The 16,294-nt window shown below is 45.1% G+C and overlaps 1 long non-coding RNA gene across 2 annotated transcripts in view; it reads right to left on the reverse strand.

Moving 5' to 3' along the window:
• Positions 1-16,294, reverse strand: part of LOC124613144 — a 101,248-nt gene that overhangs the window by 4,390 nt on the left and 80,564 nt on the right. The window contains exon 4 of one of the 2 annotated variants that reach the window (XR_006979610.1): positions 413-595. The exons of the other annotated variant lie outside the window; for it this stretch is intronic. This is a non-coding gene — a long non-coding RNA (uncharacterized LOC124613144). The remainder of the gene's footprint in view (positions 1-412; positions 596-16,294) is intronic. 2 annotated transcript variants of the gene reach the window in all.

Raw genomic sequence — 16,294 nt, forward strand, 5'->3', positions numbered from 1 at the left:
AAAAAGAAGGTAAGAAGCGTAAAGCCGGAAAAGAATTCAAAATAATATTTATGGTAGGGAATTTTCGGAATGGTGGAGAAACGCCGGAAGACTAAGGGGAAAAAGGAAATCGAAATTTTTGCAGCGAGGTCCACAATCACTCAAAATAGGGGGAAGCCGCATTAACCGAAATGAGTACCTGGTACCAGAATGAAATAGGCGGTAGAGTAATATTCCAATTTCTGAAAGTAAGATGCTCACAAGAATATAAGGTGATCGGTTCAGACCAAAAGTTACTAGCGTTACAAGAAGCAGGAGAAAGATAATAGCGAATAGGCTCTCACTGTCAGCGCGTTAATTGTGTAGCACAGGAATTTAAAGTAATAAACGAGCGACATTTCATAAATAACGCACACTAATTTTTTTCACTTACACTTTTTTTTCCTTCTTCAATATCTCTTCACAGTCCTTCAGCATAGTCGCCCTGCTTCTCTATGACTGAATACCAACGTCTCGGAAGCTCTATTATTCCATTCAGGACACCATTTCTGTTCATCTGTCGAATGGCTCGGGAAACGGTGGTAGAAACCTCTCCCAGAGAAAGATAACGACGTTCCTGGAACAAGTCGAAGTCTGGTGTACTGCCGGCCGGAGTGGCCGAGCGGTTAAAGGCGCTACAGTCTGGAACCGCACGGCCGCTACGGTCGCAGGTTCGAATCCTGCCTCGGGCATGGGTGTGTGTGATGTCCTTAGGTTAGTTAGGTTTAAGTAGTTCTAAGTTCTAGGGGACTTATGACCAAAGCAGTTGAGTCCCATAGTGCTCAGAGCCATTTGAACCATTTTTTCTGGTGTACTCATGTCCGGGCTGTAGGGACGATGCGGCACACTTCCCATCCGTACTCGCGCACTTTTTGCGCTACAGCGTTACCGATATGAGGGTGAGCGTTGTCATGGAGAATGAGTGGCCCAGCCTCGAGTAACTGAGGTCAGGTTTGTGCATTTTTCTGCGCAGGATTTGCTTTCAGTTATGACAATACACTGTTGTGACACTTGTTCCACATGAGACTCTATTTGTCGTGATTCCTTGGTCATCGCACGCAAAAATCATCATTTGCTTGAGCTTTTTTTGGACGTAGAGAATCTGAAGGTCCTCACTCACTCATTGGACTGTGATTTCAACTTCGGTTCAAAGTTTCAAATCCACGTTTCATCAACAGGGACAATTCGATACAAGAATTCGTGACCTTCACGGTCAAATCATTGTTTGAGCACGGTTGCAACGTCCAGGCGTTTCTGCTTATCTTCATCAGTCAGAGTGGGGCTCATCTCGCAGAGATTTTTTTCTTCAAATCATTTGTCAGAATACGTAATACTGATGTCAGGGGAATTCCTGTGGCTTCAAAGAGTTCCTAACGAGTCGCACTGTGATCCCCCTCACGACCATCTGCCACTTCGTTCATTTGCTGACGTTTCTGGCCTTTCGGGTCTTGGATTATAGTCTATCCTCATATGACCACGACGAAAACGATTAACCCAACGTGACACTGTACTACGGTCCACTGTAAACTCACCATAAACTTCACTTAACACACTGTTTATTTCTGTCGGGTTTTTGCCGTGTAAAGTTCCGATCTTTATGTACGACCTCTCGTCTTTAACAGTTACAATACACGAGACCACTGCAGGGTACATTCCTACGCCTCGCCAATTTTATGTTACAGTATACAATGAAAAACAATAAAAACACGTGCTTCTCCCTCAAGCTCCCAACTACTTCTGACGTAATTTTCATTGTTTTGCTTCAAAAAAATCCACAGTAATACCACCAGCGCATTCTTTATGAAATGTCACTCGTAGATCATAACATGGCAGCGTCAAGGTGTCAACGGCTTGCTCATAGAATGTCAAGATTATCGCAGAAGGGGAAGTGTACCTGCTCCTAAGAATCGATTAAGTCGGCAAAGAACGGAACAAATGAGCCGTTCCTGAGCCTATTGACAGTACGACCTATTCTTAGTACGAATGATGATGATGCAAATTCTAAAAGCCTTCAAAAAAATATCATAACAATCACGCGTAGTTTATCCCTGTGGAGTACTTCGACGGGGATCGTAATACAGCGGCTACAGCAGTGAGAAGGAAATAAAAAACCGGAGTGAGAAGCCGGTTAACACTCCTAGCACGCCTGTTGTGCGGCGCCCTCGAATGAGGATATGCGAGTAAAAGGCTAGATTGGCAGACCCCCGGCAGGCACCACTCTGCAGCTTGGGCTGAGCCAGCGGCGATCGGCTGTGTCCCGGCCGCAGCCGCCGTATCTGGCTGGAAAGAAAGCTGCAGGCACGAACTCTCCGGCACAATAGCCTTTCCCTGTGCTAAGTCGAATATTTTCAAATATTCCGTAGTCTCATATAAAAGAAAATGCAGTAGAAAATACGATGACTACAGTTCATCAAGCCATTAGGAGCTACGAACCTCCTTTTACTTAAAAAAAAAAAAAAAAAAAAAAAAAAAAAAAAAAAAAAAAAAATCAACAATTATTTATGAAGCACAGCTCGCGCTCGTCACACACAATACTGCACAAATCGTGAACACGGCTGTACAGATGGGTTGCGTCTTCTATTTTCCCACCATGTTCGGCCTTATACCGAACTGCCAACTGATGGCAGTACGGTCACACCGAGAATACTCTTAAGGCAGTGATCGATTCTAAGATTGTTTAATAGAGTGCAGTACGTAATCCCGTGTGGCAAGTCTTCAAAAACTGACCTGCGAAGAGGAAGAACGAAATGCACTGACTTGCTGAAAACTGGAGAACCCTAAACACTACGACAATATTCAACAATCAGTTGTACAAGTCTTGTATTTTAGCATTTGGTCATACTGACCAAGTAAGCCACCTTGCAATATGTAAATGGCTAAATGATCAATGTGACCAAAAACCTATAAAAATAAACAAAAATACAAGAGCGAGTACAGAAGAATTATGCACTGGTTACTGAGTACTGACGGAGCTTTCAGGGTCCTCATCATGTCAGCTCCAACTACCAGGCCTGAAAAAATATAGCTGTTTTATAACCATGTAGTTGTTAATGGAGATATTATTAATAATGAGTTGCCTAGCACTGAACGATTCCATTCGTCAAACACTCTCTGATATCGGACAGAGAGCTAAACAACTGTAGTATAGTCATAACAGCAGTACTGTAGTAGACATTCAGTACTGTCGCCCACTTCAATTCGGAACGAAAAGGAAAGGGCAAAACTAGATACTACCTTTCACCTTTGTCATTATGTATGTACTTGTGAAATAAACACAGAAAATCGACACTTGATGTCTGAAATCATCTTAGTCAAAAAAACTAAAAGCTAAGAAACAGAGCTCCTAAAAGCGTAGTGATTACAAGTTTCTCCGTTAGCCTACAATACGTTGGAACACAATTGTTTTTAAATCCACGGTAAGGATACATAAGAAATAACGAGCAGAGAAGTTTCTCAATGTAAGTCTGCAAGCTTTCATGCCCATTGCCATTGAAGATAAAATCTTCTGAGTCGTTGTGCGCCAAGTTTCACAATGTTCTACGCGAAGTTGTGTCCCCAGTATTGATGCGGAAGTAGGTGTAATTTGTGGCTGTACTCACGCTAACACGTCTCCCTACGTCCTCTGCACCCCACAACACCGATTAGCTATGGCTCGCCGCGATAGGGAAGGCGTCAGCGCCGACTACAATGCGCAGATGATGAACGGCGGCCATCTACACCAGCGGACGGCCTATGCGGACGCCTATTTGTTATTGCTATTACTCATGTATACAAAGTCCTGGCACGCCCGTCTGCGTGCTCCCATTTTTATTAGCTTTAAATATTTGAGTGCTGGAGGAACAGCTGCAGACAAATCGAAAAAAAAGGAGGGCGTTGGGGAGAAGGACCGGATTATTAAGACAGGACGAAGGTGAGTCTCTCTCTCTCTCTCTCTCTCACACACACACACACACACACACACACACGCACACACACACACACACACACACACACACAGACAGCTACTTGGATAGGGGGGCGGGGCAGAGAGAGAGAGAGAGAGAGAGAGAGAGAGAGAGAGAGAGAGAGAGAGAGAGAGAGATCGGACAATTAATGTACTGCACTGCAATGTACACTTTTATATATACGGCTCGATAAACTGCAATGGCAGAAGTAATTCACTTGCGAAAGAGTAGTCCGCCAGAGATTGGTATTAATAGCGTCAACAACCCAAGTTTCCCCAGAATTAGTAAGGCGTTCTGTCCTAACGACTCTTCTGAACTGATTTTTATATTTTATTTTGGCTGCATAAACTGAATTCAAAAGCCTCACGTGTTGTCAGAGGTTGATCCTGAGGGAAGAGTACAAATACGTCACTCGTTCCCTGGGAGACCACGGTTGGACACAAGTTAATTTTATTGTGGTTTGTGTGAGCGTTGAAGGCATCGCGCTCGATACATAATTCATGGGGATGAAACCTGGACGATATGAGTTCCAACACGATACATTACTGTGGTACTGTGCGTCCCAGTACGTACAATGAACAATTTTCTAATATATGCAATGGAATACTAACTAGCGATCTACGTCTCTATAGAGTATAGATACCTGCGAGTCTCTTTAAGTCATTTTTCTGTGTAGACTTATTTTATTTTGAAATGAACAATTCTTTTAATTATTTAGCAATTAGCTCATTCGGTTCCCTTGGGCATTATCACATCACACCACAATAAAAACGTACGTTTACAGCATGTTATATTCCACTCAAACAGGAGTTTCGAAAAAAAATATAGTAGATGCGTGCGAGTCTATTCCAGACGCGAAGTCTGTACGTAAATCGGGGAAAGTGCAACCATTATTCAGGCTTTGTCATTAGTGAAGCTGAAATCACACACATGAGGGATAGCTGTGCCTACACTGATGGGTGGAATGTAACTTTGTGATGTCTTCATAATGCCCAAGAGGCCGAATTAGCTAACCGCTAAATAACGAAATAAATTATTTACTTCGATTTAAATGGACAGCATAATAGGAAAATTACTTGCGTTAACAATTACAGCTGCTGTGGACTCGTGCACACAGGACTATATCTACCAGTCTACTGAAGAACTGAATGTTTTCCAGTACGTTCCGCACGACTGGGAGTACAATGAAACATCTGGCAACAGCAATAGCAAGTCCGTGGATACGTGTTGAAGTGGATGGTAAGTTCGGTCCAGAGCTACCGATACGTTAGTGGGAATGGGGTCAACGTCTGAACCTTCGTTATTACCCGTGCAGCACAATCCTGTGACATCAGTTGTTATCACATTCTTCCTTCGACCATTCTTGTAGTCACAAAGAACGCAAACTAGTTTCCCATTTTGTTTTGTTCCGCAATGGCAGGAATACTCACGTGTCTTGAGGAATGCAAAAATATTGCATAAGAAATTTGGTAATGTTAAGTTAGGAACTCATTTCTTACTGTTCTAAGCTGCTTTGCAGAAATGATTGTGTGTGTTCTACGACACTGTTTACAACTGTACAGACTACAGTTGTTAAAGACGGCTGATTAAGAGTTAGCTTATGACTAGCTCCAATGCGAGAGGCTCGGCACCTTAGCCTACCACCTGTCAGCCGTCACTCTGCAGCCTTTACGCCGTGCCTTTGTTTCTGCCAGACTGCTGGGCTAGCGTGCAGAGCTCGTTACTTTCAAAGGCGAAGCGACTCCTGCTAGCGCTGCCCCGGCCCCTCCACAGAAACAACCGGCACGAGGAGAGCCGCGCCGCGCCGCACCGCGCATGCGCACTTCGGGCACGCGATTTGTTTTGATTACGGCTCCCCCTCCAATGAATAATGGATGTATATTGCAATAGCGAGAGAGAGAGAGAGAGAGAGAGAGAGAGAACACGGAGTGGGCGGGGGGGGGGGGGGGGGGAGGGGTGGCTAGCATGGTCGACGCCATGACTCACTGGGCAAATAACGCAAATATTCCACTCGGTTCGACCTCCTTGCGACTTTCCTTTGAAGTAGTTACTTGTCTTCTTGTTCCATAGCAGGAAACCACATCAAATAACCTCATATCCATTACGAACAAGGAATTCTTCAACCATCTAGCAACAACACTGTCGAAGAATTCAGTTTACTACAGCAGAAACGATGACAAATAGACACACCGTATACGACTTCCGAGCGTGATCTGACAAACCGCTTTTATCTATCGCAGACGAAAAGAGTTTACATTTTTATTATGTAACAAATCGGCATCCTTTTCACTGCATGCGATAGCTACTGTTTCGAGACCACGGTACATCTTATCGAATCGACTATCGGCATCCTTTTCACTGCATGCGATAGCTACTGTTTCGAGACCACGGTACATCTTATCGAATCGACTATCATCATCACAGCATTCACAGCCCTATTCCTAACAGATTGTTAAGCCAGTGTGGTCATTATTTCTGGTATTTGGTTGCAGCATCTAACAGTAGCGTGAGGTGACAAGCCTCGTCTGTATTTTACACATATTTAAGTGGGTCTTAGGACTCAAGTGATAAGCAATTGTTTGTGCTCTTTGGCATGTTCATGTAAACGCGTGAAATAGCATTAAAAGCATGATAAAAGCCAACCCAGAGTCTCACTCCCTTTTTACACCATGTCTACTTCCTTAGCCTGACATCAGTCATTTTGTACTGTCTTCAACCAGACAGACCAAAAAATATCTCAGCCTGAACGCCGTTCGTCATCTACCTCCGCACGAGGAGGATGACAACAAATCCCACGTTATCTCGAATCTGACTGAGATTTAAGTAAATATCTTACGACCCACGTCGGGTTACAACAAACCAAAGAGCACAACATTTAACCAGCGAAGAGTACCTATTTTACCACTGTTTGTGCAGAGTGTTAACTCAGTCATTAACCGGTAGTAGTTGCTACACGCCGGGAGCTTTCGGCCGCTAGTCATTTGTTTCTGGATGCAGCCACCATTACCTAGATGACATTGCTGTATGAGACAGTCATTACTGACTGTTATGCTACTGTGTTGTACTACACATTATTTCGTACCGTTTCCTTTCGTGATGGTAAGTGTATGTAACTGCAGCAGTTAGGATCTTTATTACACATGTCAATTTCAGTCCCGATTACGAACAACGTTTAGGCGATCTTTACCTCTGTGCGTGGCTTCTGCTTTCATGGAAGCATGGACCACAAGATAATGTGCATACTCTGTGGAAGACTGGCGCGACTTCCTCCCCTTGCAGACAATATGGTGCCCAGGCTTGCGATCCCTGCTCCACGCAAACTCCCTCTGATGACCATTCACAGCTTATAGTCAACACACTGTACACTTAAAGCATTTTGTCCCATCAGTTTTTTCTGTTTCACATACGGAAACCGAAGTATCCTGAAATTAGACATAGTTACGGGCCAAATAAAAGTCAGTGGGGAGCTTATGCTTTCATTGATGAACATTCCACCGCTTTCACAGTCTGACAAATAACCCTGAAAGGTGCATCAGCTGGATATACACTGATGGAAACAAATTGTAAAGCCTAAAAGTCATTAATGTAGAGTAATGAAATTTCGGGAATACATTTGTCTATGTAAAATATTTCACTGCAAGATCACAGGTTAACGAAAGCGCGAAATAAGCCCCTGCAAATATGAACTGGTGGTAATTAATAATCGGTATAATCGCCGCGATGTTGAATGCACGCATTGTGTTGTACAGGTTCCGGATGTCAGTTTGTGGAATGGAGTTCAATTTTACGCGAACGGTTAATGTTCGTTGCGGGTGACGCTGAGTTGTCCCATGACGTCCTATATATGCTCGTTTGGAGACAGATCTGGTGGCCGAGCAGGCCAATGCATCATGTCGACACTCTGGAGAACACCCCTTGGAACGCTGTTCATGAATAGCAGCACAGCAACTAGAATCACCAGACTGACGCACAAATTTGCTGTCAGGATGCGTGGGATAACCATGAGAGTCCTCCTGCTTTTACAGGAAATCCTATCCCAGACCATAACTACTCCAGGTGTAAGTCTAGTGTGTGAAGCACGCAGCCAGGTTGGTTGCAGGCCCTCAACTGGCCTGCTCCTAACCAACACACAACCATCACTGGCGCTGGGGCAGAACTGGTATCACCAGAAAACACAACAGACCTCCATGCCAACCTCCAATGGGCTCTCGCTTGACACCACTGAAGTGGCATACGGCGGTGGTTTAGGATTACTGGGATGCACGCTACAGGGAGTGTGACTGGGAACTGTCCCTGAAGTAGCCGAATTCTAACAGTTCGTTGTTTAACTGTGGTTCCAACTGCTGCTTACATAGCTGCTGCAGACGCAGTGTGGTGAACGACTTGCATTAGGATTCAGTTACCAGCTTTTTTCAACTCTAACTACATGTTCAACACGTTCCCTTTGTAGTACTATCTGTGTTTTCTACTACTGTCACGATAATCATGACACAATTTCACCATTGCGACTTTTTCACTTTATTAGAATCTTACCTCAAACCCTTTAATCAAATGGGCCAAGGTTTTACTAAAATAAACTGAATTAATTGTGATTATTGTTTCATTTAATAGTCATTTGATTCCAATTCATTATTTTGGAGAGTGTTTAATTAACATTAATTAATGTCAGACACAGGGCCCTATTTCCTATCAGTTTTTGTAGATATATTGATCTAAAAACGATCAAAGCAACATCAATTCGCAGCGTTATTTTGGAACCTAGTCTTCGATCACGACAGAAAAGCAGGTCCTCGATAATATGATTTCGTTTCTGTTATTAACATGCAAAAGTTCCCTAAGGTGATTGTGGATACTTTGATGTCTGTTAAGGTGGAAAATATTTGTCTGGCAAGTTACAACAAGCTGACATCACAACCAGTGAATCAATGGTCTTCCATTATGGCTCAAAGTGGGATAGAAATGATGTTCGCATGCTGGAAAACTCTTACTATAGCGAACGATATGCTTCCAGTTGATGTTGGGACTGTCGAAGAAAGGGGAGCGGGGAAAAAAATAGCACAAGGATGTCTTAATGTGCAACAGAAGGAACTTTCAAATCCAAGTAAACAGACGGGTCGACCAGGATGAATTAGGCTGGGACCCAAAGGATAACAGAAATTCAGAACTTCATTAACAACCTGGAGGATGACAGAGGAATAGCAGAGGAGTGCAGGGACTACACGAGGGACGACCACAAACCCAAAACACGAGTAAGGCTTCGAAGCAATGCGATTACTCATATGTAACCAATAGCAGAGACACAGCAGAGACCAATCATACCCCTTACCTATGGCTTTAATAAATGGAAATCTCCGTCCCACAGCGTTGTTGATCATACCGCATTACGTGAGCCGGCATTCCACGTGTTACAACCGTGACAGCGACGCTGATTCCGCCGGGGCGACAAGCCGCAGCGGCTCATACTGCTGCTAGCCTGACCGCCTCGCCTGTCCGCCTCATGGGCGACAATTGCTGACCAAGAACCGTATATTAATCGCGCTCCAAATATAAACCAGAACGCCGCTGTTTATAGTGAGAAACTGGATTTGCTATTCTAACGTCCTCATTAGTAATAAATACGCGGTCCCAGAAAGGGCGCCGAAACACAAACATGACACAGCCGCCGCGCTCACCATTCCAGGGCCCGCTTTGCTTTGAATTCTAGCGTTTATTTGGAGTCCTTCTTCCCTGATTTAGCTCGCTGTACGAAAGCAATCTTACGAAGTCCAAGGGTAAGCAAGAATTAAAAAATAAAGGAAAAAATTGAGGACAGTTTTATCTGGGGATGAGGAATCAATATGGCAGCAACAGCGCAATCATACTACGTATTTTAATTGCTGCGCTACATTAAATATGGCATTTTCCCACGGTAGAAGTACAAAGCTAACTTCAGAGTAAATAATATCTTACTGGATGGTGCAAAAGTCTTGGCGCTATGCTGACCAATTACAATACTGGATTTATCAATATTCATTGTGCATATTATTCCGGATTGTTCTACATCTTTCTTTACGCACAAAGATATCAGAATTTGCTATTTTGCCTTGCCATGAATACGTAGCCACACAAACCCAAGCCGAGTCGTTGCTTCCCACTTTAGCTACGTCCATCTTTTTCTGTCTTCGACCATGTAAGTCGCTTGATCTCATGACCAGACTACTTCGTGTCACCCTAGCTTTGTCCTACCACGAAATTGCTTCCTTGTGGTTTCCCTTCCTGCACGCGTTTTATTATCTCTTCTTCCCTTCTCCGTACATGTCTGTGCCACATCGAGTCTCTTGCTCCTTGTTGCGGCTCACTATACAGTGCATAGATATGAGTTTTTCTTATTTTGAAACTTTGAAGCTCAAACGTTGGTATAGAAATTTTTCTTAGCACGTTATTTCCAACGGCACTAATTTTCTTCTCCATCTTCCTGTTCAGTGTCCACGTCTTTGCGCCAAGTGTTAAAACAGGTTGCACCACTACCATATAAATACACGGCTTAGACAAAAATACGGAAACACGATGCCGTATGCATGCTTGGACTTTAATCGAGATGCTAGCCAAGTCTGTAGGTTGCGCTGTTGTATCTGTAAGTCAACTCGAACTTGGTTAATTGTTGGTGCTCGTATTGGGGGGGGGGGGGGGTGGGGGGGGGACGGTGGTGGTAGGGGGCGTGGGGAGGGGGGGAGGGAGGCTTCCGTAACCAAGGGAGCCCAACAAGGGAGCCCAACTGTTTGTTGTTTCAAGAGATACTGTATCGAAAATTTGTAGAGCTTACATGGAAAGCGAAAAAACGTCATATGGCTAGTCACAACGTTAGTTGGTTGATTTTGGGGAGGCGACCAAACAGCGAGGTCATCAGTCTCATGATCTAGGATGGCAGAAAGCAACAAATACAGCAGAGTCCAGTCACTGTGCAAACAAAGAGAGAAAAGGTGCATCAAAGCAATTGGAAGAGGAAAGAACAGGAGGGGGGTGGGTGGAAACGGCCTCGACGCGCGACACACACACACAAAACAATGGGTCAACCTAGCATGACCAATACGAAAACGGCAGAGGGTGCTAGATTCCAGCCGGGAGAGGCAGAGGTAAGAACGCCACATGGTGGGAGTCTCCTTGACGGCGCGAATTTTATTAGACGAAGGGGTAGCCTCCCAAGAGCCAGCCCACGTTTGAGCAAAATGGGATTTCATGTAGAGCTGTAAATCTGCCCCGGAAGGATTATACAGAACAGTCGCCTCCCTGCCAGATAATCAGCGAGTTCATTGCCTAGGATACCTATGTGCCCAGGCATCCAAAGGAAATGAACCAAACACGCAGCATCAACAAGATCTGAGAAGGTTGTGGGTGGCAGAGACCAAGGAGTGGTGGGAAAACCGCGAGCAATAGCCTGAAGGGCACTCATTGAGTCCATACATGACGAAACTCAGGCAAGGGAGGACTGTTTAATAAAATAGAGGGCTCAGTAGATGGCCATCAATTACACAGTAAACACCCCATATGTGGCAGGCAGGTAATAGTGTTCTGTGCCAACAAAAGACGTGAAGGCATTTCCCACATGATTAGCAGGTTTAGAGCCTTCAGTGTAAAAAACGATGGCATCCTGAAACTCTCGTAAGAGCATTTGGAACAAGCAATGCAACACCGCTGGAGTGATGGAGGCTTTTGGTCCCCAGAAAAGATCCATCCGAATCCTTGGGTGAGAGACTAACCAACGGTGGGGGTGGACGGTAGAGAATATGGGGAAGAGAACGAGGGGAGATGGAAGTTATGGTGGACAGAAGTTAGGTGGAGCTCAGCTGGTAGACCCACCTGAAGGCAGGCAGTAGGCAGGCGACAGCCCAAAGCCATGATAAGAATAGAATAGGGAGGGTGAGCAGGGGAAGAGTAGATAATGGTGGCATAGGAAACCAGGAGCTGGGACTGCCAAATCAAAAAGGGAGAGACCTCAGCATCAACCAGAAGACTATCAACAGGGCTAGTGCGAAAGACACCAGTGGCTAAACGGATAACATGATGGTGAACTGGATTCATGAGGAGTAACGTGGAAGGGCAACTGATCAAAAATGGCTCTGAGCACTATGGGACTTAACATCTATGGTCAACAGTCCCCTAGGACTTAGAACTACTTAAAACTAACTAACCTAAGGACATCACACAACACCAAGTCATCATGGGCAACTGATCCATCAACTTGACAACCACAGACCAGGTGGGACAGAACCAATGCGTAGTAAAGGGAGAGAAAGGTCGAACGATCCGCCCCCCCAAGAGGTATGGGCAAGGAAGTGAAGGACACTGAGTTTACAAGAATAGTCAACCTTCAAATGACGGATATGAGGCAACCAATTAGGCCTGTTGTCAAAAAGAAGAACCAACAAACGAAACTGGGGGACCACGGTCAGACACTGGGCATCAAAGTAGAGCTCCGGATCAGAATGGGTTGTAGTCCAGCGACAGAAATGCACCATCCTCGAATTAAGGGGAGAGAACCGAAAACTGTGCGAGAGTGTCTACGTGGAAGTGTACCGGAAGGCACCCTGCAGCTATTGTTCTGCAGAGGCCATCAAGTGGGAGCTAGCCCAAAAACAGAAACCATCCACATACAGAGCAGGGGCGACCACCAGTCCGGCAGAGGCCACAAATCCATTAATGGAGAATAGAAAAAGGACACTTAATACTGAGCCCTGTGGAACACCATTCTCCTAGGTCCGCAGAGAGCTGAGAACAGTGACGACCCTGACTCTGAACGACCAGTGGGCCAGGAACTGGCGAATACAAATCGGAAGGGAGCCCCGAAGACTACACTCATGGACTGTGAGGAGAATGTGACAGCACCAAGCCATGTTGTAGGCCTTACAAATATCAAAGAAAATTGTGGCAAGACGGCGGCGCTGAGGTAGTGCCTGCCGAACTGCAGTTTCCAATCGAAGCAGATGATCGATCGGAGACTGCCCCTCCCGAAAGCTGCTATGGTAAGGACATAAAAGGTCTCGAGATTCAAGGACCCAATTGAACTGATGAGGCACCATCTGTTTGAACAACTTGCAGGGAACACTGATCAAGCTGATGGGCTGGTGACTATCAAGGGATCTCAGATCCTTGCCAGGCCTAAGGACATTAACCACAATACCATCTCTCCATTGAGAGGGGAAAATGCCTTGGAGCCGAATATGGTTAAGGTGTTGAAGCAACTAGTTATGGATGGAATCAGGACCAGGAGCACAATCATGGAAAGAAGAGAGTGCCACAAGAAACTCCCATTCAGTAAAAAGTTCATTATAGGATTCCGCCTGACAAGGGGTAAAACATAAGCACGAAGCTTCAGCTCATTGTTTCCAGAAGAAGAAGGCAACCGATGCAATAGCAAAGTAGATCGCCAGGTATTCCCTGAGGACTGATGGATCTGTACAAAGGCCACTTGTCAGGGCAAGACCTGGAATGGATGACTGCCACTGATAGTCTTGGAGGGTGCTGGGTGTAGCCCACACCTGTGACGAAGGGACAGAAGAACCAGTAGAGGAGGCAAAGCATTCCCAACAGACTTGTTTGCTCTGTTTGATTAAGTAACTGGCGTTGGCGTGAAGACATTTAAAGGTAATAAGACTGGTGGAGGATAGGTGCCATTTAAGATGTTGCAAGGCGCAACAACGATCACAGATAACAGTGGCAATAGCTGTGCTACACCACGGAACAGGCCGATGGCGAACAGGACCCATCAAGCGGGAAACGGCAATGCCAGCAGCACGGATCATCTTATTGGACAGATCATGGACGACTTCATCACTGCAATATGACAGTGAAAGTGGAAACAGGATCTGGGAGGTATATAGAGGCCAATCAGGACGATGGAAAGCCCAGCAGGGTAAACCGGTGGTTGGGAGGCGGGAAGGGAACGAGAGAATCAATGGAAAGTTGTCACTATCACAGAGGTCACTGCGTAGTGACTGGTGTAAGAAAGGAAGAGGGAGAGGGGAAGAAAACTAAAGATCAGTGGCAGAGAAAGTGCCATAGCAGCACTAAGATTGGTAGGGGAACCATCAAATAAGAAGGCACGGGTCATGGTTCGCAAGAAACTGGTCAACGAGGAGCCCCCAACTAGATGAAGAAATGTCCCATGATGGGCATTAAAATCCTCAAGGAGAAGGAAGGGAGGGGGGAGTTTCTGAAGGAGGACAGGTAGGGCAGCAGATTTAGGTGGCCTATCAGGAGGAAGATAGAGATTGCAAACTGTGATGACAGTGGACCTGAAACAATACCCATAAGGACCAATGTGCAGACGCCAACAGAAGCCCTAAAAGGGCTGACCCCGTTCCGACTGAAATCACAAAACCCACGAAGGGATGGTGAGTGGGCATAAGTAAAATGAAATTCCTGGAGAACGACACTAGCTGCCGAGTAAAAGGCAATAAGAGATTACAACTCAGGCACGTGACGGTAGTAGCCATTATAGTTCTCTTGAATGATCTTAGGGTGGGTAGTCAAATGGGCAGCAAACGAGTAGAAGAAAATCACCCCACAGGATGATCATCCATCACCAACGACAATGGGGTGACATCCATAAATAAGATGCCAGACTCAGGTTGCGAGAGCTGAGACGGCACCTCCAGGGCCTTGTCCTGGGACTTATCTCTCTTCTTCTACTCTTTTGTCAGTTGAGGAGGGCAGTGCATAGAGGGAGAGCAGGCTTCAGCAAGATCCAGAACCGAGAAAGAGAGCGGGCGACCTTGGGGCACACAGACTGTGCGTCCCATGGCTGAGTTGTGGTAGCCAGGAGGGGTCCCCTTGAGGGACACCATCACCGGCAGGTGCCGGCCGAGGAGGGGAACTGGCACCCAGCACCCAGACAGAAGGATGTGGGAACCGCATATCGAGATGAAATCTCCCAACTTTACTCCTGTTGACGCGCGGGATTAGCCGAGCGGTCTAAGGCGCTGCAGTCATGGACTGTACGGCTGGTCCCGGTGGAGGTTCGAGTCCTCCCTCGGGCACTCGGGCATGTGTGTGTGTGTGTGTGTGTGTGTGTGTGTGTGTGTGTGTGTGTGTGTGTGTGTGTGTGTGTGTGCGTGTCCGTGTGTCCTTAGGATAATTTACGTTAAGTAGCGTGTAAGCTTAGGGACTGATGACCTTAGCAGTTAAGTCCCATAAGATTTCACACACATTTGAACATTTTTTGAACTCCTGTTGCTATATTCGGATTCGGCGCGTTCAACTTGCACCTAATACGTACATTTCTTAAATGCACATTCTAGTCAGCCTGATGAATTTCTAAGGTCTTCCTCGCTCTTCCATATGAAACGGTTAGTTTTCAAGTCCCGTAAGTCGCTCTTTCTGACAATTCAGTTCTATGTGACAGAATGAAAATTGAAGGGTAGATACGTCATTATGTGTAGAAACCGCCTAAGTGTGCTGTGTACAATGGCCCTGCAAATACCGTAAACATTTGCTTCTGTTTTGAAAATCCAGAAGTGGCTGTCTTGCGATGTTTCTCAATGTAAAAGTGTTTTACAGTTCGAGTGTTTTGTTGGCATAAGCTGTTCCTAATGAGAATTTCACTAAGCGCAGGAAGCACACTGTTTTGTGTTTGTTATAGAAGCTTCTCTGATTGTTTAAACAGTGCAAGGCATGTCTTCTTCTGGGGGTAATTAAGTTAAAGTCAAGAAGAAAACAAGGAACATAAATTTAACACAATGAGCACAGCGAAACTCCATATGTAGGCTACAATAAGAAAGTGCATCCACGAAGTTGGAATGTTATTTGCATGTAAGTTTTCTATTTGGTCTGTTACTTACTTACTAGTGACACATGACTGAATCATAAATAACGTACTTCCACCTTTTTGTTTCTAATGTTGGAAATGTTGAAAGATAATTCGTTTAGTATCCACTATAAACAATGAGGCCATTATTGATTTGTTCTTAATATTAAGCGACACGAAATGTGATAGGGTTACTAATGCAACCAGAAATAATAAACTCACGACAAATGTTGTAGAAGGTTTTGATATTGTTGCTTATTAAAACCTGGTGGCTTCCCTTAGTCAAGAAAACTGCCCTACCCGCTGAATGGCACGGTAGAGCAGTGCCTCGAGGTGAGAAAATATCGCAATATAATCATGTTGCTCACTCCAGAAAGCGTTTCGGTCTAAACAAGGGCAGCTAATTGATTAATGGCCTTGTACGCCACACGTTCCGACTTCTAAACCGTGATCCCAGCACCATTACGATGCCAGACAAGAAAGAATATAATTCAGTAACCTTCCAGATGATATTAAGAAACTGAATGTCCTAGAAAGTTAGAGGGATACC

The sequence above is a fragment of the Schistocerca americana genome, chromosome 4 (assembly GCF_021461395.2).
Source record: "Schistocerca americana isolate TAMUIC-IGC-003095 chromosome 4, iqSchAmer2.1, whole genome shotgun sequence".
Classification (NCBI taxonomy): domain Eukaryota; kingdom Metazoa; phylum Arthropoda; class Insecta; order Orthoptera; family Acrididae; genus Schistocerca; species Schistocerca americana.